Source organism: Antechinus flavipes, chromosome 1, assembly GCF_016432865.1.
Source record: "Antechinus flavipes isolate AdamAnt ecotype Samford, QLD, Australia chromosome 1, AdamAnt_v2, whole genome shotgun sequence".
Taxonomy (NCBI): Eukaryota; Metazoa; Chordata; class Mammalia; order Dasyuromorphia; family Dasyuridae; genus Antechinus; species Antechinus flavipes.
In genome coordinates, this window is record NC_067398.1 from 485,304,047 (window position 1) to 485,330,577 (window position 26,531).

Sequence of the window (26,531 nt, forward strand, 5' to 3'; positions counted from 1 at the left end):
AATTTTTCCATATAAGTTCTAACATTTGTCATTTTTCCTTTGTATCGAATTAGCAAATCTCATAGGTTTGAGATAGTACTTCTGTTTTTTTAATTGCTTTTCTCTAATCAATATTTATATAGGGAAATATTTTCATGATTATTGATAGCTTCATTCATCTGAAAACTTTTTATTTATATACTTTGACCATATAGCAATTCTAGGCAATTGCTCTAGTTTTTAAAATTCATTTTATATGTATTTAAAAAATGAAGGTTTTTCTTGCTCTAAATATTCCTCCTAGCCTCCTGTTTTCCAGTTGTTTTTTTTTTTTTAGCTAATCTTGGTTTCCATGGTTTTGTTTGTACAAAAACTTTTTTCAAAATTACTTATTTCATATTGTTTAATGTTAACTGTTGTTTGTTCATACATTCTTCCCTTATCCATAAATCCAAAAGGTAAAATATTCCTAATTCCACTAATTTGCTTATGATATCAATCCTTATGGCTAAAATATATTTCCATTTTGATATTGCTTCAGTTTATGGTGTGAGATATTTTTCTATTCCTAGTTTCTCCTGAACTACTTTACAATTTTCCCAGTAACTTTGATCAAATGGTGATTTTTTTGGTCCTAAAAGCTATTCTTTGAGTTTGTCAAACACTGTGGTCACTTATTGTTGTGTACTGTGTACCTATTTTTTTCTTTTTCTGATTCAACCCTTAGTTTTTCAGTACCCAATGTCAGGTCCTTTTCTAATCAGTCTTGTCTTCTCTTTACATGATAAATAAATAAATAAATAAATAAGCTTTAACATCAGTATGTATGAGTTGTCTGAATTAATTTCTTTAAGCATTGATTAATTTGATCTCCTTGTTGACCAAGACACTCCCCAAAATCTTCTGCATCATATGAATGTCTCAATTCTGCAGCTATCAGCTTTCCATGATAGTCTCACTCTCACAGCCATACATCACCATCAGAAAAACAAGCAAATAAACTATATGGATCTTTTGAGGAAAAGTCTGACTTTTTGTCTGCTGTAATTTGTCATAAGCAAGTGCCTTTTAATTTCATGGCTCTCGTCAGTGTCTTTAGCAATATTGGAGCTCTGACTGTCATGTTGAGATCTCTCAATGAATATCATTAATACTACTATGCTTCTACATGGCTTCCACGTTAGTGTCTCAGATATCTCTTGATAATCTCCTGGGAAAAAAATTCTCTCTCTGACATGTTATTTTTTTGTGTCTAATATTCCAAAATTTAAAAGATGCTTGGAGGGGAATGTTGAGGAATACATCTGAATACAGCTATCTTGTATTTGCCTCCTTATACATTACTTGCAAAACTGTCTTCTTTATCCAATTTCCATTTGAGTTTCTTTTTTGTGCCAAAGACATTCTGTGACCTCCTCTGACCTTCTCTCAAACCAACAGTAGATTAAGCCTCTGAACTGGTCTCGTAGTCAAAGAACCCACAAATATTAGGAGTGCAACACATTTCTAGAAGTTAACTTGGAAGAACTTCAGAACAGGTCTGTTTCAAACAGGTAGGGGGACAGTCTGCTGAGCCCAGACCATAGCACAGGGAGATTGTGGCAAGGAGCTGGGGAGGGGAGTCAGAGTGTTGCATTTTCCACACACCTGGGAATCTTTTGTGAGTCTCTTAGGCTACTCTGTTCTGGTTGCAAGCTGGTGATTTGGCAGATTTGCTACAAAAGGCAAATTGTAAACCACTGGGGGGAAAAAAAAAGAAAAATCAGATCAAAAAGGAAAAAAATGAGAAAGAAAAAAACCAAGCAAACAAATAAACAACAAAAAAGATGAAAATACTATGCTGTGATTCACATTCAGTCTCCATAGCCCTCTCTTCAGAAATGGGTGGCTCTTTCCATAACAAGTCTATTGGAATTGCCTTGAATCACTTCATTGTTGAAAAGAGCCAAGTCCATCACAATTGATCATCACATATGTACCATGTACTCTTGGTTCTACTCACTTAGCTTCAGTTCAATAAGTCTTTCCAGGCCTTTCAGAAATCAGTTTGCTGATCATTTCTTGTAGAACAATGATACTCCATAACATTCATATAACATAACTTATTCCGCTATTCCCCAACTGATGGGTATCCACTCAGTTTCCAATTCTTTGCCACCACAAAAATGCTATAAGCATTTTTAGATATGTAGGTTCTTTTTCCTTTTTTATGATCTCTTTGGGATACAGACTTAGTAGAGACACTGCTACATCAAAGGGTATACACAGTTTGATAGTTCTTTCTTTGGAATGGATCAGTTCACAAATTCACCAACAATGTATTAGTGAATGGGACAACATCTTAAGATATTCTAACTAGATTTAACTAAAGACAATAAAAACAAAAATAAATTCTAATTACTCATTTTTTTTACATTTTCTTTACTCATTTTTTTTATCAGAAAAGCTAAGACCTCTATAGCTAGATCAAAATAATTTCCTGCCACAATGACTGAGGTCAGAGTTCAAATAGGTGTGTCAGGTATTGTCATATTGAAAAAAAATTTAAAGTATGATTCTTTGGATGATTTTGCAAAAAGAAAATTGTAAGTAGTATCTTTTCTGTCACCAGATAGAGGCAATTTTTTTTTTTTGTGTGTGTGTGCTTTCTTACCAGTGCCATATAGTAAAATATGCAAAAATTCTTCCATAGCTGCTGCTTCTAGAAAAGTGAAATTATTTGATTTTTCTGCACTTTATACAGAAATGACCTAGCAAAGGAGCTTGTAAACCTAATTGCTTTACAAAATTATGTCAACTAATAGGAAAATAGTATTATATACTCTAGACTGAACTTTTGCCAACTGTTATTTTTTTTGGGGGGGAGGGGGATTGTACTTTTAAATTCCTGTAGTTTTTACATTGAAATGATTTACAGTGGAGATATTCCACCGTAGTTTTGCTGCAATAAAAGATTGTCATATTAAAAAAAAATTCTAAACCACTGAACCCCAGAAGAACACAGGACTTAGCTGTGGAAGTCAAGTAGCAGAACTATCCCAGGGCAAAAGAGAGCAGTTGTTGCTCCTTTGCATTGAGCAGACCTCAAGCCTTAAAAAAATGAGCAAAACCCACAAAAGAACTCTCACCATAGACAGCTTTTATGGAGAGAGAGATAAACAGACCTCAAATTCTGAGGCTTCTAAAGGCAAAGCAACTCCAGATGAACTGCCAAAGGGAGATAGGAGTTGTTACCCATTTCACAAGGCTTTCTTGGAAGATTGCATAAAGGATATTAAAAGAAAGTTAGAATTAAAATGGGGGAAAGGAAATTAGATCATTGCAAGAAGGAGTGAAAAAAGCACATAATGGGACACAAAATAGATAAGAAGATACCAATTCATTGAAAAACAAAATTTGTGAAATGAAAAAAAAAATATCAATGAACAAACTCTTCAATTGGCCAAATAAAAAAGAAGCTAAAGAGATAACTAAAGAAAATAATAAATTAAAAATTAGAATTGAGCAAATGGATGTGAATGACTCAATAAGACTTCAAGAATCTGTCAAACAAAAACAAAAACAAAAACAAAAAAGAAAAAAAAATAGAAGAAAATATGAAATACTTCCTAAGAAAAAGAACTGAGATGGAAAATATATCTAGGAAAGACAATCTAAAGATTATTGGACTTCCTGAAAGCCATGATAAAAAAAAAAAGAAGAAGAAGAATGTAGACATCTTACAGGAAATCATAAAGAAAAACTGCCCTGATATTGTAGAATCAGAAGATAAAATAGCTATTGAAAGAATTACCAATCATCGCCTGAAAGAGACCCCCAAATTAAATCCCCAAGGAATATTGTGGCTAAGTTTCATAACTATTGCACCAAGGAAAAGGTATTTTGCACCAAACAGCCAGAAAGAAATGATTTAAATACCAAGGAACCACAATTAGGATTACAAAGGACCTAGCAGCTTGCATCTTAAAAAAATCAAAGGATTTGAAATCTTACATTCTGAAAGGCAAAGGAACTTGGATTACAGCCAAGAATAAACAATCAAACTTAAATGGGCATTATCTTTCAGGGAAGAAGATGGATATTCAATGATATAGGTAAATTTCACTTATTTCTAATGAAAAGACCAGAACTGAAAAAAAAAATTTGATCTACAAACATAGAACCCAAGAGAATTACAAAAAGGTAAAATGGAAAGAACTCTTGAGAACTATATATTTGTTATGAGTATACTTAGAGAGTGTGGGCATTATTTAATTTCATTATGATAATATGAAGAAGAAACTAGAGGTGGGAAGAGGGTTGTGCTGGAAAAAGAGGGAAAAGGAAGTAAAATAAGGGAAATTATATCACATGAAGAGAAAAAGACCTATTATAATTGAGGGAAAGAAGGGAGGGGGATGAGCATTGTGTGAATCTTACTCTCATCAGAATTGGCTTAAAGACAAAATATCAGAAATATTTTGTTGTCACAGAGAAACTTCTCTCACTTTATAGGGAAATGGGAGGATAAAGGGGAAAACTTTCAGTAATAGTAGTGATAATTGAAGTATCAGGGGGAAAGTGTAAAAAAAGGGGGAGGGGTTCTAAAGAAGAAGGGCTGATTGAGGCAGGTGGTCTTCAAAAGCAAAATACTGGGGAGGAGAGAAGGGGGTAAGGAAAGAGAAAAGTATAATTGAGGGTAAACAAGATGTCAGGAAATACAGAATTAGTTATTTTAACTGTGAATGGGAATGGGTGAATTCTCCCATAAAATGGAATCACATAGCAGATTGGATTAAAAACCATAATCCTACAATATGTTGTTCAAGTAACACATTTAAAGCATAATGGTACATACAGAGTGAAGGTAAAGGGCTGGAGCAGAATCTATTATATTTCAGGTAATGTTAAAAAAAAAAAAGCAAGGGAGCAATATTGAACTCAGATCAAGTAAAAGCAAAGATAGATCTAATTAAAAGAGATAAAGAAGGAAACTATATTTTACTAAAGCATACCATAGACAATGAAGTGATATAAATACTAAATATATAGGCACCAAGTGCATTCAAATTCCTAGAAGAGAAATTAAGAGAGATGTAAGAAAAAATAGACAGCAAAACTATACTAGTGGGGAAATATCAGCCTTACTCTTTCAGAACTAGATAAATCGAATCACAAAATAAATTTTAAAAAAGTTAAGGAGATAAACAAAAATGTTAGAAAAGTTTGGTTTGATAGATCTTTGAAGAAAATTGAATGGAGACAGAAAGGAGCTTACTTTTTTCTCAGTGGTTCATGGAAACTATACAAATATTGACCATATGATAGGGTATTAAAAACCTCAAAATCAAATGCAGTAAGGCAGAAATAGTAAATGCATTTTTTCAGATTATGATGCAATAAAAATCATGTTCATTATAAGGCCAGGAAAACATATAAGAAAAGTTATTGGAAATTAAATAATATAATCCTAAAGAATGAAAAGTGACACAGCAAATCATAGACACAATCAATAATTTTATTCAAGAAAATGACAATATTGAGATAACATACCAAAATTTGTAGGATGAAGCCAAAGCAGTTATATAGGGAGATTTTACATCTCTGGATGCTTAGTTAAATAAAATAGAGAAAGAGAAGAGCAATAAATTGGGCTTCTAACTAAAAAAGCTAGAAAAAAAGAACAAGTTAAAAACACTCAATAAAATACCAAATTTGAAATTCTGAAAATAAAATAGATTAATAAAGTTGAAAGAAAACTATTAAATTGATAAATAAAACTAATAATGGATTTTATGGAAAAAAACACAAAATAGATAAACCTTTAGTTAATATGATTAGAAAAAAAGAAGAAAATCAAATTTTTAGTCTCAAAAGTGAAAAGGAACAACTTTCCACCAATGAAGCAGAATTAGAGCAATAATTTTATCCAACTGGCTCAAATTGATGAGAATTCAAGCCACTCTCCAGTTGATAAATGGTCAAAGGATACGAACAGGCAATTTTCAGATGAAGAAATTAAAATCATTTTTAATCATATGAGAAGGCTTTAAATCACTATTGATTGGAGAAATACAAGTTAAGACAACTCTGAGATATCACTACACAATTCTCAGATTGGCTAAAATGACAGGAAAAGATGATGAATGTTGGAGGGAATGTGGGAAAATTGGAACACTAATACATTGTTGGCAGAACTGTGAACAGATCCCAGCCATTCTGGAGAGTAATTTTGAAGTATGTTCAAAAAGTTATCAAACTGTACATACCCTTTGATCCAGCAATATTTTAATTGGGCCTATATCCAAACTGATCTTAAAAGAGCAAAAGGGATCTCTGCATGTAGAAAAATGTTTGTGATAGCTCTTTTTGTAGTGTCAAGAAAGTGGAAACTGAGTGCATGCCCATCAGTTGGAAAATGGCTGAATAAATGATGGTAAATGAATGCCATGGAATATTATTGTTGTATAAGAAATTATCAGGAGGATGATTTCAGAGAGGCCTAGAGTGACTTGTATGAACTGCTGCTTAGTGAAATGAGCAGAACCCGGGCATCATTGTACACAGCAACATCAGTATTATACAACAATCAATTCTGATGGACATGGCTCTTTCCAACAATGAGCATACTCAAGCCAGTTCCAATGATCATGTGATAAAGAGAGCCATCTGTACCTAGAGAGAGGATGGAGACAATTGAGTATGGATCATAATATAACATTCTCACTCTTTTTGTTGTTGTTTGCATTTTTTTCTTACTCATTTACTTTCTTTTCTGATATGATTTTTCTTGTGCAGCAAGAGAATTGTATAAATATGTTTATACGTGCTGGATTTAACATATATTTTAATTTGTTTTATAGATATTGGATTGCTTGTCATCAAGGGGAGGATGTGGGGAGAAGTACTAGAAAATCTGAAGCACAAAGCAATACAAGGATCAATGCTGTCAAATTATTGGTGCATATGTTTTGAAAATTAAAAAGCTTTATAATAAAAAGCAAATAAGTTTACCTTTTTTCTTACCATATATCATTTTGATATATTTTGAAGTATTTTTTCTCATAATATTTCACATTTCTCACAATATTTAGCTAGAATTTGGTGGAATTGGAGAGCAATTTGGAACTATACTCAAAAAGTTATCAAACTGTGCATACCCTTTGGTTCAGCAGTGCTACTATTGACTTACACCTCAAAGAGATACTAAAGAAGAGAAAGGGACCTGTCTGTGCCAAAATGTTTGTGGCAGCCTTGTTTGTAGTAGCTAGAACTTGGAAAATAAATGGATGTCCATCAATTGGAGAATGGTTGGGTAAATTGTGGTATATGAATGTTACGGAATATTATTTTCTGTAAGAAATGACCAGCAGGATGAATACAGAGAGGCTTGGAGAGACTTACATGAACTGATGCTAAGTGAAATAAGCAGAACCAGGAGATTATTATACACTTCAACAACAATATTATATGAGGATGTATTCTGATGGAAGCAAATTTCTTTGACAAAGACATCTAATTCAGTTTCATTTGATCAATGATGGACAGAAGCAGCTACACCCAAAGAAAGAACACTGGGAAATGAATGTAAACTGTTTGCATTTTTGTTTTTCTTCCCGGGTTATTTTACCTTCTGAATCCAATTCTTCCTGTGCAATAAGTGAACTGTTTGGTTCTGCACACATATATTGTATCTAGGATATACTGTGACATATTTAACATGTATAGGACTGCTTGACATTTGGGGGAAGGGGTGGAGGGAGGGAGGGGAAAAGTCGGAACAGAAGTGAGTGCAGGGGATAATGTAAAAAAATACCCAGGCATGGGTTCGGTCAATAAAAAGTTGTAATTATGAAAAAAAAAAACAATTTGTAAGGAATTTTAAAGATCATGTAGACCAATTCTTTCATTTTAGATAAAGACTTTAGAAGAAGTCAAATTCCAGTCTCAAAGGACCAGAGTAGTAGTATAAATCAAAAGCCCAAACTTGAACACAGGTCTTCAAATTCTTAATCCATAAATCTTTGAACCACTCTATGGTTCCTATGCATTTGTTCCTTTATTATAGCATGTAACAGAATCTTTAACCACATGCATTTTGTCTTTCACTGAAGGACATAAGAGACAGACTTGTGAAGTGGTTGTAGGAGTTCTAGTTCTCGTTTTAGAACTTCCTAAATTCCTATAAGCCTTTTTACCTTTTAGTATCCTAGGTTTTCTTGTTTATAAAATGAGTGAGGTTAAAGTATATAAGCTTGATGGTCTCTTTTAAATCTATGTCAATACAAACCCAAAGATTCTAAATTTTGGGATAAGATTTCATTATTTGATAAAAACTGCTGGGATAACTGGAAATTAGTATGGCAGAAATTAGGCAAGGACCCACACTTAACACCACATACCAAGATAAGATCAAAATGGGTCCATGACCTAGGCATAAAGAACAAGATTATAAATAAATTAGAGGAACATAGGATAGTTTATCTCTCAGACTTGTGGAGGAGAAAGAAATTTGTGACCAAAGATGAACTAGAGACCATTACCGATCACAAAATAGAAAATTTTGATTATATCAAATTAAAAAGCCTTTGTACAAACAGAACGAATGCAAACAAGATTAGTAGGGAAGTAACAAACTGGGAAAACATCTTTACAATTAAAGGTTCTGATAAAGGCCTCATTTCCAAAATATATAGAGAACTGACTCAAATTTATAAAAAAACAAGCCATTCTCCAATTGATAAATGGTCAAAGGATATGAACAGACAATTTTCAGAGGATGAGATTGAAACTATTACCACTCACATGAAAGAGTGTTCCAAATCACTTTTGATCAGAGAAATGCAAATTAAGACAACTCTGAGATATCACTACACACCTGTCAGATTGGCTAAGATGACAGGAAAAAATAATGATGAATGTTGGAGGGGATGCGGGAAAACGGGGACACTGATGCATTGTTGGTGGAGTTGTGAACGAATCCAACCATTCTGGAGAGCAATCTGGAATTATGCCCAAAAAGTTATCAAACTGTGCATACCCTTTGATCCAGCAGTGTTTCTATTGGGCTTATACCCCAAAGAGATACTAAAAAAGGGAAGGGGACCTATATGTGCCAAAATGTTTGTAGCAGCCTTGTTTGTAGTAGCTAGAAACTGGAAAATGAATGGATGCCCATCAATTGGAGAATGGCTGGATAAATTGTGGTATATGAATGTTATGGAATATTATTGCTCTGTAAGGAATGACCAGCAGGATGAATACAGAGAGGCTTGGAGAGACCTACATGGACTGATGCTAAGTGAGATGAGCAGAACCAGGAGATCATTATACACTTCGACAACGATATTGTATGAGGATGTATTCTGATGGAAGTGGATTTCTCTGACAAAGAGACTTAACTGAGTTTCATTGGAGAAATGATGGACAGAAACAGCTACACCCAAAGAAGGAATACTGGGAAATGAATGTGAACTATTTGCATTTTTGATTTTCTTCCCGAGTTATTTTTACCTTCTGAATCCAATTCTCCCTGTGCAGCGGGAGAACTGTTCGGTTCTGCAAATATGTATTGTATCTAGGATATACTGCAACATATTTAACATATATAAGACTGCTTGCCATCTTGGGGGGGGGAGGAGGGAGGGAGGGGAAAAAACGAAACATAAGTGATTGCAAGGGATAATGTCGTGTAAAAATTATCCTGGCATGGATTCTGTCAATACAAAGTTATTATTAAATAAAATAAAATTTAAAAAAAAAATTAAAAAAAAAATAAAAGGTTTGGACTAGAAAAAAAAATAAATCTATGTCAATAATATGACATCAAAATAAAATTCTAAAGTGGCCTTTGGTCTCAAAGAATATCACAATTTAATCATATGCATACAAGGCAAATTTGATTAATACCTGGACTAAGAGAGTCACCCTGAAAATCTGTTATTCACATATGACTGTCTCTTCCTCTCTCTTTAGACCTGTCAATAGCATTGAAAAAAATTTTCTTAAAAGTGTGGAGCATCATTAATAATTGTGATATAATTATGAAAGAAAAATTCCAAATATTTAATAAAAGATCTCTGATTTATGAAGCATGGCTTGCTTCTCATTTAATTTAAGTGCAAAATAATTGCACAATAATCCTGAAAGAAGTATCAACCTCCTGTTTTATTAATATCACAGTTCTTCATGTGCTAGATTTATACTGAATATAGTCTCTTCAAATCTATATTGCCTAATAAAGAGATATCCTGATGCCATTTTAAATGATTTTAGAAAAATAATGATGTTTTAAAAATATTTCACAGTTTGAATCCATTAGACAAAGGAATCTATTAGTAAAATGTGGCCAGAAATTACCTTCTGTTTAATTAAATAATAATTTGCTAATAAATGAATAATTAATTTTACTATTCCCAGTCAAGACACAATATTATCATTTATAAATTTATTCACCTAAAATTTCATTATCTAAGCAGGATATTTTTCAGACTCCTTGAATTTGCAGTCATTAGACCATAATATCTTAATTTTATAAATGGAATGGCACATGAAAGCTGGTATCATATATGTTGGTCTGCAGGCAATATATGTACCACAACATTCTGGCAGAGGCATAAACAAGATTACAATAGAATTGAGAGATATTTACCAAAATATATAAAAATGCAATTCTATGATAACACTGCTATAAATTCTATTAACAGTCAAGAAAATTGAGGTTTAAAGAGAATGTGATTTACCCAAATCACACAAATAGCAGATGAAAAAGTCAGAATTTAAATCTATATCCCTTTATTCTAAATCCAGTACAATCTCCATGCAATAAAACTTTTCAACATTCCTCTTGGGTGGCTGGAGCATAGTTGGCAGAAAGTAGACAGATCTTTGTCTAAGCTCTTCCTGGTTTCCCTCAGATCATAATAATATCAAGCCTCTGAACTAGTTTTGGAGTGACAGAACCCACAAATGTTGAAGTGTAACAAGTTTCCAGCAGAAGATATTTTGGAAGAATTTCAGAAAAGGTCTCTTTCAATTGGGCAGTGATTGGAGTGGGGAGGAAGTCTAGGGGAGGTACAGCACAGGGGCACAGGATAGTGTGGTGTCCTCACTGAAAAAATCAATTGGGAGGTTCTTAGCAAAAATATAGTATTGGCTACTCTGTCTTGGTTCAGAAGCTAGTGAATCAGCAGACTAACTGTGAGACATTAAAAACAACTACAAGAGGCAAATAGTGAGCCTCTGAACCCCAGAAAAGCCTACTCAGCATAGGAAGAAGGTCAGCAGTATCAGCACCCTAGCAACATAAAGTCATTGTTGCCTATAGAACAAGCTTGGGACAAACTCCTTTGTCCTAAGAGTAGACTTTAACCTTTAAAAATGAGCATATAAGCAAAAAGAGTTCTGACCATAGATAGCTTTTATGGAAACAGGGAAAAACAAACCTTAAATCCTGAAGACATTAAAGGCAAATCATCTCCAAATGAAGTCCCAAAGGGTAGTATGAGTTGCTCTCCATATTGTAAAGCTTTCTTAGAAGAATTCTAAAAGGATCTTAAAAGAGAGTTGGATGAAAAATGGGGAAAGGGAATGTGAACTTTGCAGGAGAGTTTGAAAAAGGAAACATATAAATTATTTGAAGAAAATGCCTTAAAATAGATTTAATAAAATAGAAAAAGCAGATAATTCTTTAAAATAGATTTGACAAAATGGAAAAAGAAACCAACTCATTGAAAAACAATTTATGGAATGGAAAAAACAAACAAACAAAACAACTCATTTAAATGTTCAATTGGCCAGATGCAAAAGAAAATAAAAAAGCTAATTAAAGAAAATAATTTGCTAAAAATTAGGGAATTGAACAAAGGGAAGTTAATGAGACATCAAGAATCAATCAAACAAAACAAAAATAAAAACAAAAGAAAAATAGAAGACAATGTAAAATACCTCATTGGGAAAAACAAACAAACAAACAAAAAACCTTGTAATGTTCTGGTTTAGTTTTCTGTAGGTCTTGGGACCAGCCTTCATTTTCAGCAGAGTAATCACCATTGAGAATAGCCAGGAATAAAGTCCAAAAGCCTTTTGGTCTCCTTCACAGTCTGCCTACTTGCCTGGGGCTTGGATAGCTTTCTGGAGGCCCTCTGAATTGGGCCTTAGTTTCAGTGGAGGAAGCAGGAGAGCCACCAAGATAATTTCTGTCTTGAAGTCTCTGTCTGGCTGAGTTTGTCTCCAGTTTATATGTTCTATTATAATTACATCATTACAGTATACTGAGTATAAGCCAATCATTAGATCACTAGGGGACAATTATTTGTTGTAAGATTAAATCAATCATACTGAACTAGAGAACTCACATGCTAAACTAGATAACCCTTGTTTTATCAATTCCATTGAGTTAACATCTTGTTTAAATCAATCATCCTGGGCCTTAAGTATATTTCTCCAAACTTCCTTTTCTTTACAACAACTGGCCTGGAAAATAGAACCAGGAGAGACAATCTAAGGATTATACCTAAAATCATGATGAAAAAAAGAGCCCTAGACAATATCTTTCAAGAAATTATAAGAAAAATTATCCTGTTCTAAAATAAGAGGGAAAAAATGGTCATTGAAAGAATTTACTGAGCACTTCCTAAGGGAGTCCCCAAAATGAAAACTCCAAACAATATCATAGCTAACTTTCAGAATTATTACCAAGGAGAAAATACTGCAAGCAGCTAAACAGAAACAATTAAAATATAAAGGAGTCACAATGAGGATACCCAGAATCTAGCAGCTTCCACTTTAAGGGATTAAAAGAGCTGGAATATAATCTAAGGGACAAAGGAACAACTTGAATTGCAAAAACAATTAGTCAGGAAAATTAAGCATTATTTTTCAGGGAATGAGATGGACATTTGGTAACAAAGGAGAATTTCATTTATTTCTGATGAAAAGATAAAAGCTAAAAAGAAAATTGTTTCTTCAAATACAGAACTCAAAAAAAAGCATAATAAGGGGAAAAGGAAATATATAAATAACTGTTTTTTTATTAAAAAATACATTCCTATATGGGAAGATGACATTATTTAACTCTTGAGACCTGTATTTTTGTCAAGGATATATTTAGAGAGTTTATTATAATTTGATTTCATTATAATGATACACAAATGAAACTAGAAGTGGAAATATTGTACTAAAAGAAGAGGAAAGGGGAGGTAAAATTGGGTAAATTACATCTCATGAAGAGGCAAAAAGGGCCTATTGCAATTGAGGGAAAGAAGACTATGTGAACTTTACTCATCACATTTGGCTGAAAAAGAGAATTTCAGACATATATAGTTTCCCAGAAATTTTCACCAAGGAAGAGGAAATTAGAGCAACAGTTAGGAGCTATTTTTGCCCAGTTGTATGCCAAAAAAATCTGATAATTTAAGTGAAATGAATGAATGTTTACAAACATATAGATTGCCTAGATAAGGTAATAAATTAATTAAATAGTCCCATTTAAGATAAAAAAAATTGAATGCTTTTCATCAACTGCCTAAGAAAAAATCTCTGAGGACAGATTGATTTATGTTTGAACTCTACCAAACATCTAAAAAACAACTAATTCCACTATTATGCAAAGTATAGGGAAAGGAGTCCTATCAAATTTGTTTTATGATGCAGACATGGTGCTGGTACCTAAACCAGGTAGGGTAAAAACAGAGAAAGAAAATTATAAACCAATTTCCCTGATGAATGTTGATACAAATGTCTTACATAAAATATTAGCAAAGAAATTACAGCTAGTAAGATTTATACCAGGAATGCAAGGCTACTTCTACATGAGGAAAACTATTAGCATAATTGATTCTCTCAACCAAATTAACAAAAATCATATGATTATCTCAATCTATGCAGAAAAAGCATTGATAAAACCCAACACCCATTACTATTAAAAACATTAGAGAGCATAGGAAAAAATGATGTTGTCCTCAAATTGATCTGTAGCATCTATTTAAAACCACCAGAAAGCATCATAGGCAATGGGGATAAACTCAAACACTCCCCAATAAGACCAAGGGTGAAACAAGGTTGCCCACTATTACTATTCAGTACTGTATTGGAAATGTTAGCTTTAACAAAAGGGAAGAAAAAGAAATTAAAGGAATTAGAATAGGGAATAAGGAAACCAATTTATCATTCTTTGCAGATAATATGATGGTATTCTTAGAGAATTTGAGAGAATCAACTTAAAATGTGTTAGAAACAATTCACCAGTTTAGCAGAGTTTCAGAATACAAAATAAATCCACATAAATCATCAGCATTTTTATATGTTACCAACAAATTCCATCAGCAAGATATACAGCAAGGAATATGGATGTTTTGCACACAATTACAAAACACTTTCCACACAAGTAATGTCAGATCTAATCAACTGGAAAAATATCAAGTGCTTATGAGTAGGCCAAGCTAAAATAATAAAAAAATGACAATACTACCTAAATTGATCTACGTATTAAATGCCATACCAATCAAACTCCCAAGAAATAATAACAAACTTCAACTTCAACAGGAAGAACAAAAGGCCAGGAATTTCAAGTAAATTAATGAAACAAAATGCAAATGAGGGTAGCCTAGCTGTGCTAGATCCAAAACTAAAATATAAAGCAGAAGTCATCAAAAACCATTTGATATTGTCTGGGAAATAGAGTAGTAGATTGGTAAAATAGGTTAGATTCACAGTGCAAAATAATTGATGACTATAATAATCTTGTGTTTGACAAACACAAAGAGTCCAGTTTTGGGGATAAGAACTTACTATTTAACAAAAACTTCTGGAAAAATTGGAAACTAATATGGCAGAACCTAGGTACTGACCCATACCTAATACCGTAGAAGAAAATCATGTTGAAATGGGTTCATGATTTAGACATAGTGATATTATAAGCAAATTAGAAGAACAAAGATAATTTATTTCCCAGATCTGTGGAGAAAGAAAAAAATCTGTGGCCAAAGAAGAATTGGAGTTCATCATTGAACACAAAATAGATAATTTTGATTATATTAATTTAAATTTTTTTTGTATAAACAAAACTAACAATATATGAAGGGAAGCAATAAACAGGGAAAATATTTTTTACATTCAAAGTTTCTAATAAAAGCCTCATTTCTAAAATATATTGAGAATTGATTCAAATTTACAAGAATTCAATCCATTCTCTAATTGATAAGTGGTCAAAGGATATGAATAGACAATTTTTAAATGAAAAAATTGAAACCATTTATAGTCATATGAAAAGGTGCTTTAAATCACTATTGATCATATAACTTCAAATTAAGACAACTCTGAGGTACCACTACACACCTCTCAGATTGGCTAAGATGACAGGAAAAAGTGATAAATACTGGAAGAGATGTGGGAAAACTGGGACAATAATACATTGCTGGTAGAGTTATGAACTGATCCAACCATTCTGTAGAGCAATGTGGAATTATGCCCAAAGAGCTATTAGAATGGGCATACCCTTTGATCCAGTCATGTTTCTCCCGGACTTATATTTCAAGAGATTTTAAAGGAGGGAAAAGGACTCGCATGTGCAAAAATGCTTGTGGCAGCCCTTTTTGTAATGACAAGAAACTGGAAACTAAGTGAATGCTTATCTGTTGGAGAATGGATAAATAAGTTTTGGTATATGAATATTATGGAATATTGTTGTTCTATGAAAAATAATGAACAGGATGATTTCAGAAAGGCCTGGGGAGACTTACATGAGCTGATGCTAAATGAAATGAGCAGAACCAGGAGATCATTGTACATGGCAACAACAAAGTTATACAATGATTAGTTTTGATGGACAAGTCTCTTCAACAAGGAGGTGATTTAGGCCAGTTCCAATAATCTTGTGATGAAGAGAGCCATATACACCTTGAGAAAGGACTGTAGGAATTAAGTGTGGATCACAACATAACATTTTCACTCTTTTTGCTATTGTTTGCTTGCATTTTATTTTATTTTTCATTTTTTCCTATTTTATCAGATTTTTCATATGCAGCAAGATAATTGTATAAATGGTTAAGCATAAACTGTATGTAACATATTTTAACATTGTTTAATATATACTGGGTTATTTGCCATCTGGGAGAGGGTATAGGAGGAAGGGGGAAATTGGAACACAAGATTTGACAAGAATCATTGTTGAAAATTTTTCCATGCATATGTTTTGAAAATAAAAATATTTAATAAAAATAATTTTAAAAGCTCAACTAGGTAAAGAGAAAAAAAGAAAAGAAAATTTTAATAAAAGAAATAAAAGGAAAAAAAACAAACATTTATTCTTGTTAAACCCAGTGTTCCAAATTTTTCTCCCTTCCTTTCTCCCACTCCCCTATGCTAGACAACAGGCAATGTAATGTATGTTAAACATGTGCAGTTCTTCTATACATATTACCATTATTTATCATGATCCACACACACACAAAATCACATCAAAAAGGAAAACAAAAGCAAAGAAAGAAAAAGTAAACAAACAACAAAAAGTTTAAAATACTATGTTGTGATCCACATTGAGTCCCATAGTCCTCTTTCTGAATGCAAATGACTCTCTCCATCACAAATCTCTTGGAATTATCCTTAGTTACCCCATTGTTGAAAAGAGCTATGACCATCAGGGTTGATCATCTTAATGTTGTTGCTGCTATGTACAATATCCTCTTAGTTCTACTCACTTCACTTAGAATGAGCTAATGTAAGTCTTTCCATGCCTTCCAGAAATCATCCTACTGATCATTTCTTATAGAAAAATAATATTCTTTAGCATTCCTATACCATAACTTATTCAGCCATTGTCCCGAATGGGCAAGCACTCAGTTTCCAGATCTTTAGCACTACAAAATAGACTTCTACAGACATTTTTCCACATGTGGATTATTTTCCCTTTTTCATAATCTCATTCAGACACAGGGCCAGTAGAGACATTGTTGGATCAAAGGGTATGCACAGCTTTTTAGCTCTTTGGGCATAGTTCCAAATTGCTCACCAGAATGGTTGGATCAGTTCACAATTCCAGCAACAAATTGTCTATTTTTCATTTGATAATATTCTCTATTTCTTTGGCCATGTATTCTTTCCTTCTCCACAGATCTGAGAGGTAGACTATCCTTTCTTCTTCTAATTTGCTTATACTATCACTCTTTTTGTCTAAATCATGAACACAAGATATGGTCAAAATGGGTTCATGATTTAAACAAAATTATCACTCTTAGTAGAAGATTTTATGGTATACTTAGAGAATTCTAGAAAATCAACTAAAATTATTAAAAACAATTAACTACTTTAGTAAAGTTACAACATACAAAATAAATCCACATAAATCATCAGCATTTCTATGTTAACAACAAAACCTAGCAGGAAGAGATGCAGAAAGAAATTCCACTTAAAATGAGATAATATAAAAATTTTGGAAGTCTACCTGCCAAGAAAAAAAACACAAACTAAATGAACATAATTCCAAAACACTTTCCATGCAAAAAAATTCAGGTCTAAATAGTTGAAAAAATATCAAGTTCTCATGAGTAGGCCAAGCTAATATAATAAAAATGATGATTCTACCTAAATTAATCTACTTATTCAGTGCCATACCAATATACCATACCATCAAAATCCCAAGAAACTACTTTACAGAACTAGAAAAAAATAATAAAGTTCATCTGGAAGAAGAAAAGGTCAAGAATTTCAAGAGGATTAATGGGGAAAACGCAAATAGGTTAGGTTCACAAAACACCGTAATCAGTGCCAGTAGTAATTTGATAAACCTAAAGCTTCCAAGTTCTGGGATAAGAACTCACAATTTGTCAAAATTTGCTGGGAAAACTGGGAAATAGTATGGCAGAAACAAACCATTGATCACCATTTAACTTCGTTATCTATTATATTTATTTTCACATTAAATATAATTTAATATTATATTTCTTCCTTATTTACATTTTTTTGTCTCTCAATTTTCTCAGTGGCTCTTCAAGCTCCCCAAATGACCCATTTAATCCTGCTCCTCAGCAGAGATTATTACTTCTTTCTTTATTGAAAAAATTAAAGTCAACTTTTGTAAGTTTGTTCTACTCTTCATAGTCCTTCTTCACCAAGAATTAGTTTTACTTGATCTTCTAGTCATTGAAGTGAAGTTGGATCTTTTTGTTATGTTAATCCCATTATATTCTTCATCCCTATTTGCATCTTTTGAAGGGTTGTATTTTCTGTTATTCTGTATTTCATCTTCAGTTTCTTATACTTTGAGAGGTATGTAGTGGTACCTCAGAGTTGTCTTAATTTGCATTTCTCTGATCAATAGTAATTTAGAGCACCTTTTCATATGACTAGAAATGGTTTCAATTTCTTCATCTGAAAATTGTCTATTCATATCCTTTGACCATTTGTCAATTGGAGAATGACTTGTATTCTTATAAATTTGAGTTAATTCTCTATATATTTTAGAAATGAGACCTTTATCAGAACCCTTGGATCTAAAAGATTTCCTCAGTTTTCTACTTCCCTTCTAATCTTGTCTGCATTGGTTTTCTTTGCACACATCCTTTTTAATTTAACATATTCATTATTCATTTTGTATTTCATAATGTACACTAATTGTTCTTTGTCCATAAATTCCTTCCTTCTCCACAGATCTGAGAGGTAGATTATCTTTGTTCTCCTAATGTCCATGTCTTTATCTTTTAAATAAATTTTGTTTTATCTAATTTTGTATTTTTTCTATATATTCTATGTTTATAAAATTTATACAATTTAAATTTGATTTTTTTTATTTGTAAAAGCTTTTGTATATGTGTTTCTAATAATCCAAAGTCTGTCTTGTTTCAAAAAGTCATTTCATAACTTTATCATTACTGTGAATGAAATTTGTACTTTTATCATTGAATTCCTTTTGGTAATTGTAAGGACATGCTGATGATTTTTATTAATTTATTTTATATTGCTACTTTATTTAATTTGTTAATTTTCTTGATTTATTTGTATCACTTCTTGGGATTTTCAAAGTAAAATATTGTATTATGTATAGCTAGATACATTTTTCTATTTTAAAAATTTTTTATACCTTATAATTTCCTCTTTTAACTTATTGTTATAGTTAAAAGTTGTAGAATCATTTCAAATAACAAAGGAGAAAGAAGAAGTTGAATGAGAGATGTGTTCAAGTCTAGAGAGTTATGAGTGAATCAGGTGAAGGAATGAATAAGTGAACATAAATAATCCATACTTTTCTTGAAAATTGGAACTTCCAGAAGAAATTGATCAATCCACTGAGGGACCAGAGGGATGGTATATTCTTCAAAGGTGAGGAAAAAATGTTGATTATAATGGAGCTTGAGGTCTAAAAGATCAGAAGTGGAGCCCAGAGAGAAATGACATAGAAAGAAGGATTCTTTGGTCAAATTCTCATCACATTTAAATGAATGCCTACATATAGGGAGAAAAAACGAAAATATATAAAATATTGCCTCTGACTTTTTGTCTATAATTTTGTAAGGGAGAAGTTGAATGAAAACTTAAATAATGAAACTATGAACAAAAACCTTTCAAAAACAATATAAACATATCACATAAGCAACTTCAAGATAAATAGCAAAGATTAAAAGGGAAAAAAATACATCTTTGTACCAAAGTTGTTTTTGCTCATTTTCAGATCCTTTTTGTAGTCACAGACTAAAAACAAAAATTATTTTGATGGCCAGATACTATAGGCATTATGAAAGGCAATTAAATCTAGTTAAAAGCAATCTGTAGATTCTGAATTGTTGCTGGTAATGAAGCTACTTAGTTTGAAAAGTAAGATTCATCAATTATTGACATATGAATATTCCATTCTTTTAACTTTTTGAATAGAATTACTTTCTATTCATTAGTACCATCAAAAACGTCATTAATTTTAATATTCATTTGGGTAACAATATTTGAATTGTAAATATGTTTCAGTGCCAACATTTTTTCAAGATTAGCATATTTATAAATTGATTTAGTAGATAGTCAGAAAAAGATCTTGTGAAGTAAATAGCCTCATTCAATTTCTTCCATCTAAGATACAGAAGGCTTTAGGCTACGTGTGTGTGTGTGTGTGTGTGTGTGTGTGTGTGTATGTGTGTGTGTATACATACATATATACATACACACTTCTATGTAAATGTCTGGAAATATGTAAACTTATTCAACACAGATATTCCTTTTAATGTGTATAAACTTAGGAAAATGTATATTTAATTACACATGTATCTATACAATTTAAATAATCTATGCCTGTTGTACATAGGTAAATATATATATATATATAATAATTTCAATTGTGGCTTTTAAAATTTTATTTGGGTTCATACATAATACTGATCCTCAGCATAGGTGTTAATAGAACTATTTCTTTCTTATCAGAAAAAATATAAAGAGCTTATACTGACTTAAAATTCTCTGTGGTGGAACCTTCTGTGTTATGGCTCAATATAATTTAGATTCAGAAATAGATTCAGTCAAATGATACAAAAAATTCCTGACAATATTATTGAACTATAAGAAATGGTCCTACTCCCATTGAAAATAAATTATTTCATTTGATAAGTTTTAAAATACAAATTTCATAAAAATTAAAGTTCTAAGTGTTACCCTGATCTAAATATTATGAAAGTATTTTATAATAAGTGAAAAATGAATGATCTCAAATCCCCTTCTCCCCTCTATGAAAGTAGAAATGCAAAAATTAACTAAATAAAACAAATACAAGTTACACCTCACAGAATATTAGGATTTAAAGGGATCTCAGAAACTGTCACATCTCATTAAGTCACCTGTATAATACACCTGAAAAGTAGTCATATTGCTCTTGTTTAAGCCTCTCAGAGGAAGAATGTGCAAACTTCTTTTGAGGATCTGTAATTTTAAGGCATTCTTAGGTTAAAAACTTTAGGTTAATTTTAATGTATTATAATGGGCTGAAGCTCTTGAAGCTCTTGTTGCACTGAGGTCCCTCTTAGCACTTGAGGCTAATTAGCAATTGGACAATACTCTATTAATGTATGTATAGAGAAAGAATGGCCCTGCTCACTCTCAGTGCAACTTGGATGTGTTGTAGGAGATTGCGTCCAGGGATCCTCAAACTTTTTAAATAAGGGGCCAGTTCACTGTCCCTCAGATTGTTGGAGGGCCAGACTATAGTAAAAACAAAAACTTTGTTTTGTGGGCCTTTAAATAAAGAAACTTTATAGCTCTGGATGAGGGGGACAAATGTCCTCAGCTGCCGCATCTAGCTCACGGGCCCTAGTTTTAAGACCCCTGGGACAATTTGGTGAATGGAGCATGAGAGGCAGAAGCACTACTGGCTGGATTCGTGTCACTTTGTATCGCCATTCCCCTCCACCTCTGCAAAGAATAAAGATCAAGGATTTTCTCTTATTCTGACTCTGGCTGATTTTAATATACTCTGGGTACTAAACACGGTCATCACATTTGGCGCCCAACATGGAACCAAGGACCCTACTTTCACTGAAGAAGTCTCTGATGACCAGGAAATTAGGTGAGTATTTTAATACACAAACAGGGAACTTACTTTGTTAAGGGCTAAATTAGTTACCTTTTCTGACTGAAATGGGATAGATATTGGGAAAAGATTCTCCTCCATCCCCACCCCCACCCCTGCCCCGAAGGGGTGCTATAGAAAGCATGCTTAAGTTGATCAAGGGATAAGGATGACTTATAACGTGGGAACAGATAGTTAGACTTATGGGTACATTAAAATTCATCTCCCTTTGGTTCTGAGAGGAAGAACAAACCTCTCCAGATAATTGGAGATTAATAGGACAACAGCTCTCTGAATATTACAACAAAAAAGGTCCTTGTTCAATTTCCATTGAAGCATTCTATGTATACAATATAATACAATTGGTCTTAAAGAATCCTGCAAGTTATAGAAAAAAGAAAACAGCCAGATGAGGAAGTGTAGGGAAAATGAAGAAGACAATGAATAGATTAATGACCATATCCCCACAGGGCCTGGGGATTTAGGTGAGGCTCAAGGGTGTGGTGACTTTCCATCCCACAAGGCAGCTTCAACACAGCCTACAGAGCGGATAAATGACTCTCCTCCATCAACTCCACCTTCTGAGATGGAGGGAGGAGGAGTAGTGTGTGTGTGTGGGGGAGTCAGTGACACCACCAGCACCTCCCCCCCTAGCATCCAATCGCTCCTATGAGTAGATTACAAAAGGCACTATTCAAAGATACGGTGGAAGGGAAAAATGTAAATGAGCTACGATCACACATTTTTCCTGTGATTCAATAGTTTAACTTGTCAGGTCAAGAAAGTAGAAAATATGCTCCTTTTGATATAGAAATCCTCAAAGACCTGAAAAAGGCTTGCACTCTTTATGGGACTACATCAGCTTATGCTAAGATATTATTACAGAAGTTGGCTTTTGAAATCTTAACCCCTAATGACTGGAAATCTATAGCAAGGGTATGCTTAGAACCTGGACAAAACTTGCTGTGGCTTTCTGAATATAGTGAGCTCTGTAGGATACAAGCCCAACAAAATAGTCAAAGTGGGGTTCATACTGCAATCACCTGTGACCAACTAACAGGGGTAGGTTCTTATGCAGACATCGCAGTACAGATTAATTACTCCATAGCAGCATATGAGCAAATTGCTTTGCTGCTATCAAAGTGTGGGTTTCTCTCCACAATGAAGATGACAAAGGTGAGGCCTTCACAAAAATTACACAAGGGCCAAATCAACCCTTTGCTGATTTTTTTGGGATGTTTGCAGACAGCTGTCACATGAACTAATGGTGAAAATGCAATAACAGACATTTTGATAAGGCAACTTGCTAAGGAAAATGCTAATGAGATTTGCAGAAGAATTATACAGAAGAAGGACTGTGCAAGGATGCTCCTTTAGAGGAGCTCATAAGATGCTGTGCCACAGTGAGCACAAATGCTGTTTATAGCCAGGCTATGAGGCAGACTTCCCAAGATCCGAACATGGGAAGATAGGATCCATTTTGGTAAGGGATTCCAGGGATACTTGTCAATGCTTTTAGTGTGGTAAAATAGGGCATCTGAAAGCCAATGTTGGTATAGAGACAGAATGAGAAAACAGGGTGGGAGAACAAGATCCAATACCCCATGTCCAAAATACACCAGAGGCTTCCATTGGGCCTCAGAATGTAGACTGATTCAGGGAAATGGGATGAAGGGCCCAGCCCCAGGGCCCAAGACAAAAAATACTTGGAACATGATGGTAGCTGATGGTGCACCCAGAGAGTGCCTAGAAGTCCAGTACACAGATATGACCAATCAGCCAGGAAGCCATCTGATGGGAGAAAGGGATTACACAATCAACCAGCCAGAGAGCAACTTGATGGGAGAAAGGGATTACAATTGGGGAGAATAAAGTTGTATGCAGCTGGGGCAACTGAGATATCCCCTGGAGAAGTGAAATCTGTTTCTCTCCAGCCTATGGATCTCTTGCGTCCAGTCACAGTAGGCTTGACCATTTCACCTCCTAAGAATACATACAAAACAGTGTCCATCCACACACTGATGTGGGAAACTGGGGAATGTGTAGATAATACACTAATACAGTCACTAATACAGGTAGACAATGTGTGACTTATCACCCAGGAGAAGTAGTCGCATCAGGTCTACTGATACAGACTCCTAATAAGCAATCTGGTGATAGTCGCCCAGATTCTGACTCCAAGCAACAAAATCCAGGAATATATTGGACAGCAGCTGTAATAGCTGACCGACTTATGCTCACGAGCTATATAAATGGCATGCCATTGGAAGGATTGGTAGATACTGGGCAGATCGTTCAGTCATTAGAGGTGCCAACTGACCTAGTCACTGGCCAAAGATTAAGGCAGACACCTACATGTCTGGCATAGGGGGATCAATAGCAGCTGAAGTTAGTGCTGCCCCTATGAGATGGACTTTTGAAGGCAAAACAAGAGTTTTTACTCCTTTTATAGCTGAAAAAATCCTCATCAATCTGTGGGGAAGAGACGTTTTACAACAATTAGGGTTAAAAATGAATACTTTGGTTTTTTAGGCAGGGCTGCTGTTGAAAGCCTGACAACACTTTCACCTGTTCCTATCCAATGGAAAACTGATACACCAGTGTGGATCGAATAGTGGCCCTTAGGTAGCAATACAATTCAGGCCTTCTTAGGTATAGTACAGGAGCAACTTGAGCAAGGACACTTACAACCTTTTCTAAGTCCTTGGAATTCCCCAGTATTTGTTGTAAAAAAGAAATTTGGGAAATGGAGAATGTTAACTGATTTAAGAAAGGTAAGTGAACAGATGAAAACTATGGGAACTCTTCAGCCTGGACTTCCATCTCCTACTCAATTGCCTAGAGAATGGCCTTTTTGGGTTATAGACATTAAGGACTCTTTCTATTCTATCCCTCTGGATAAAGAGGATACGAAAAGATTTGCCTTTTCAGTGCCCAGTGTTAACTTAGCTGAACCTTTTAAAAGATATGAATGGACAGTTTTGTCACAAGGAATCAAAAAGAACCCTACTATATGTCAAATGTATGTTGCTGCTGCTTTTACTCCAGTTAGAAAAGCATTTCCAAAAGTTATGCTATTACATTACATGGATGATATATTGGGATGTGCATCTGAGGAACAAATGTTAGAAGCGTGTCTACAAAAGACCATAGAAACACTAAGGAATTGTACATAGCTCCAGAAAAAATTCAAAGACATGCTCCCTTTCAATATTTAGGATATGAAGTATACCCTAAGGTGCTTACAGTACAAAAGCTGTCCTTAAGAACAGAGAAGCTAAACACCTTAAATGACTTTCAGAAATTGATAGGAGATATCCAATGGATGTGACCAGGGTTAGGCTTGACTATCTATCAATTGCAACTGTTATATGATATTTTAAGGGGAGACAGTGCTTTAAATTCATCACGTCAGCTTACAAAAGAAGCTCAAGAAGTTTTGAGAAAAGTTGAACTGGCTTTATCCAATGTGGTTGAAAGAGTCACTCAAAAACACTTGGAAATATCAGTTTTTGCCACACAAGAGGCACCCACAGCTGTCCTTCAACAAGGAGACAATGTGATCGAGTGGGTGAACCTCCCGGCACAACTAGAACAAAGCATTACTCCTTACCCAGTGCTTGTGGCTAGAATTTTATTAAAGCCCATTAAGCAAGCTGTACAATTATCTGGGACAAGACCTGACAAGATATACACCTTTTACACCAATACACAAATTAATGTGTGCTATGAGACATCCCAGAGTGGCAAATTTTATTAGCCATGGCTCCAAATTTTACATGTGGGTATCCATTAAAGATAACCAGACTATTACATAATTGGCAATGGATTCTTGAAGAAAAGGTTTCTAAAGTTCCTCTTAAAGGACCAACTATCTTTACAGATGCATCCAAACATAATATTTTCGCTATATACTCTCATGACATAACTATAAAAAGAGTAGTCAGCACTCCTTTTCAGTCCGCTCAGCAGAATGAATTGTATGCAATCATTCTAACTCTTACTTATTATCCAGGAGATAAAAATATAATATCTAATTTGACCTACTCAGTAGGTGTAGTACAAAGAATTGCCACAGCCCGAATAAAATTTGTAGCCTCTAATATATATCAGCTCTTTAAGAAACTTCAAGAGCAAGTAAGAAAGCATCCAGGTAAGATTTATATTTTGCATGTCCACTCTCATAGTGGACTTCCAGATCCTATTTTTGATGGTAATTCAAAGGCAGATAGTCTTCCAACTATGTTAGCCAGTACTCCTTTATTTCAGGAAGCCCAAGAATCTCATTCTAAATATCATCAGGCTGCTCAAGCTTTACATTTACAATTTGGAATAACAAGAGAAGAAGCTAGGAGCATAGTAAAAGCCTATGCAGCTTGTCTTCCTTTCTACTCTCCTACATTACCTCCCGGGAAGAACCCTTGTAGTTTGAGACCCAATGAAATCTGGCAAATGGATGTGACCCATTATAAATCTTTTAGTCATCTGTCTTTTATCCATGTTGTGGTAGATACCTTTTCAGGATTCACTTTTGCAATACCAGCAGCAAAAGAGACAGCCCGAGTGGTCACTGAGTTCCTTATTCAGGCATTTGCAATTATGGGTGTGCCACAAGAAATAAAAACAGATAATGGACCTGCATATACTTCTAAACATTTTGCACACTTTTGTGCACAGTATAAGATTTTACATACCACTGGCATACCTTTTAATCCTCAAAGTCAGGCAATCAGAGAAAGAAGAAACAGGGACATTAAGACACTGCTCCAAAAACAAAAGAAAGGGGGAGCCACAGGTAACCCCAGAGAACTTCTAAATCTAACCCTTTATACTATTTACTTATTGATTTTTGACAAAGATGCACTGGCTCCGGCAGACAGGTTTTATAACCCACCGGAAGGGCAGTGTCCAGTGTGAGCAGCTCCACTATCTTTAGATAATCACCAGGTGATGTGGAGAGACCCAGAAAGTGGTGAATGGAAGGGACCAGATAGGTTAACTGCTTGGGGGAGAGGGTTTTCTTGTATCTCTACAG